This window comes from Eumetopias jubatus, unplaced genomic scaffold (assembly GCF_037043125.1).
Source record: "Eumetopias jubatus isolate StellerSeaLion01/CBP00866 unplaced genomic scaffold, mEumJub1_p1.0 scaffold_2, whole genome shotgun sequence".
NCBI classification, from domain to species: domain Eukaryota; kingdom Metazoa; phylum Chordata; class Mammalia; order Carnivora; family Otariidae; genus Eumetopias; species Eumetopias jubatus.
This window is the reverse complement of record NW_028274808.1, coordinates 20,183,704-20,187,086: the sequence shown is the minus strand read 5'-3', so window position 1 is coordinate 20,187,086 and position 3,383 is coordinate 20,183,704. Positions and strand designations below refer to the sequence as shown.

The following is a 3,383-nucleotide window of genomic DNA, read 5'->3' as shown; positions in this document are numbered from 1 at the left end:
GGAACTTAGAGTTAATGCTAGAATAGGTTAAGAATTTGGGGCTGTTTGTGGGGAGGAGAGCAGAAAAGAATGAGTTCAAACTTAAATGACCATCAACTTAATATAAACTGCTATTTGCAGAAGTAGTTATATACAAACCTAATAGTAACCATATATCAAAAACTATTAATAAACATGCTAAGGATAAAGAGAAAGAAATCCAAGTATATCACTAAAGAAAATCAGCAAAATAAGAAAGGGAGTAAGACAAAAAAGAATCAGAGTCTCGAGAAACAACCACAAAACAAGTAATAAAATGGCAATAAATACGTATCTATTAATAATTACTGTGAATGTAAATGGGCTAAATGCTCCAATCAAAAAATAGGTTGTCAGAATGGTTAAAAAACTAGACTCATCTCTATGCTGCCTCTAGAGACACATTTGAGACCTAAAGACATCTGCAGATTGAACGCGAGGGAATGGAGAAACATATATTGTGCAAATGGATGTCATAAGAAAGTCAGAGTAACAATACTTATTTCAGAAAAACCAGACTTTAAAACAAAGACTGTACCAAGAGACAAAGAAGGACACAATGTAATAGTAAAGGGGACAACCCAACAAGAAGATATAACAATTGTAAATATTTATGCACCCAACATGGGAGCACCCAAATACATAAAACACTAACAAATGTAAAGGAACTAATCTATAATAATACAATAATAGTAGGGGATGCTAACACCACATTCACATCAATGGACAGATCATCTAAACAGAAAAGAAACAAGAAGAGTGGCTTTGAATGACACACTGGACCAGATGGACTAAACAGATATGCCAGAACATGCCATCCTAAAATAACAGAATACACATTCTTTTCAAGTGCACATGGAACATTCTCCAGGATAGATCACATATTATGCCACAAAACAGGCCTCAACAAATACAACAAGATCAAGGTCATACAATGCACCTTTTCTGACCACAGCGCTCTAAACTAGAAGTCAACCACCAAAACAACAACAACAACAACAACAACAAACAAAAACCAAAAACCCAAAAATAATCAAAACTCTGGAAAGACCACAAATACGTGGAGATTAAATAAATGCTGCTAGGTGATGAATGATCAGCCAGGAAATATAAGAAAAAAAAATACATGGAAGCAAATGAAAATGAAAACACAATGGTCCAAAACCTTTGGGATGGAACAAAAGTGGTCCTAAGCGGGAAGTATATAACAATACAGACCTACTTCAAGAAGCAAGAAGAATCTCAAATAAACAACCTAACCTTACACCTAAAGGAGCTAGAAAAAGAATGAAAGACAAAGCCTAAAGCCAGCAGTAAGAGGGAAATAACACAGACGACAGCAGAAATAAATGGTATTGAAACTAAAAAAAATTAAAAAAATAGAACAGATCAATGAAACCGGTAACTGATATTTTGAAAAAAATTAATAAAATTGATAAACCTCCACCCAGACTTATCAAAAAGAAAAGATAAAGGATCCAAATAAATAAAATCACAAATTAGGAGAAATACAAACAATTATGAGAATATTATGGAAAGCTATATGCCAACAAATTGGACAACCTAGAAAAAATGGATAAATTCCTAGAAACATAAAAAGTACCAAAACTGAAACAGGAAGAAATAGAAAACTTGGACGGACCAATAACCAGCAAAGAATTGAATCAGTAATAAAACATCTCCCAACAAACAAAAGTCCAGGGCCAGATGGCTTCACAGACAAATTTTACCAAACATTTAAAGAAGAGTTAATACCTTTTCTTCTCAAACTATTCCAAAAAATAGAAGAGAAAGGAAAACTTCCAATTTCATTCCAGGAGATCAGCATTACCCTGATACCAGCACCAGATAAAGAAACCATAAAAAAAGAGAACTATAGGCCAATATCTCTGATGAACATAGATGTAAAAATCCTCAACAAAATACTAGCAAACCAAACCCAACAATACATTAAAAAAATCATTCACTGCAACCAAGAGGGTTTTATAATTGGGTTTTATAATTGGGTTCAATATTCACAAATCAATCAATGTGATAATCACATTAATAAAAGAAAGGATAATCCTTCTGCAAGAAGCATGGGCTACACTCTCACTTGCTCCCTTTCTGTTGCCATCTTGGTTCCATGTTCCTTGCACACAATGCCAGCTGAACCCACAGAAACCAACTCTGCTAAAAAGCAGGAGTTACTGTAGCCCCAGACTGAGACCGGGTCTGGAATAGAATCCAATATTGATGGATGAGAGCTTGAGGAACGAGATTCCACACTAGCAACCGCATAAGCCCACCTGGCGGCAGCAGCTGAAATTGATAAAGAACCAGTCAGTAGAGCAAAACAGAGCCAGAGTGAAAAGAAGGTATGGAAGACTATGTCCAAAATGGGTCTACGACAGGCTAAAGGGGTTACTAGAGTCACTATCCAGAAATCTAAGAATATCCTCTTTGTCATCACAAAACCAGATGTCTACAAGAGCCCAGCTTCAGATACCTACATAGTTTTGGGGGAAACCAAGATTAAGGATTTGTCTCAGCTGGGACAACTAGCAGCTGCTGAGAAATTCGAGGTTCAAGGCGAAGCTGTCTCAAACATTCAAGAAAACACACAGACTCCAACTGTACTGGGGGAGAGCGAAGAGGAAGAGGTTGAGGAAACACCATGTAGAGGTTAAGGACATAGAATTGGTCACGTCACAAGCAAATGTGTCAAGAGCAAAGGCATCTGAGTTCTGAAGAACAGCAGGAATGACATTGTAAATGTTATTATAGAATTAACAATGTAACCATCTGAAAACAAGGATCATTTTTTTTGGTGTTTCAAAAGAATAATTGCAGCTTGGCTTGATATTTGTATTGTTTCTATCATTAATAAAGTTATGGCTTCTTGTAGGATAAAAAATGAATTGATCAACAGAAGGATAGATAAGAGGATAAGAACCACATAATCCTTTCAATAGATGCAGAAAAAGCATTTGACAAAATCAATTCATGATAAAAGCCCTCAACACAGTAGGTTTAGAAGGAACATACCTCAACATAATAAAGGCCATATATGAAAAACCCACAGCTAATATCCTTAATGGGGAAAAACTGAGAGCTTTTCCTCTATGGTCAGGAATGAAGAGGAATGTCCATTCTCACCACTTTTATTCTACACAGTACTAGAATTCTTAGCTATAGCAATAAGACAAAAAGAAATAAAAGGAAACCAGATTGGCGAGGAAGATGTAAAACTTTCACTATTTGGAGATGGCATGATACTATATATAGAAAAGCAGAAAGACTCCACCAAAAAAACTGCTAGAACTGATATGCAAATTTAGTAAAGTCACAGGATACAAAATCAATATACAGAAATCTGTTGCATT

General features: G+C 35.5%; 1 pseudogene; it reads left to right on the top strand.

The window, feature by feature from the left end:
- The first annotated feature begins 2,159 nt into the window (after nucleotides 1-2,159).
- Nucleotides 2,160-2,798, top strand: LOC114206186 (nascent polypeptide-associated complex subunit alpha pseudogene; annotated as a pseudogene).
- Nucleotides 2,799-3,383: the final 585 nt, after the last annotated feature.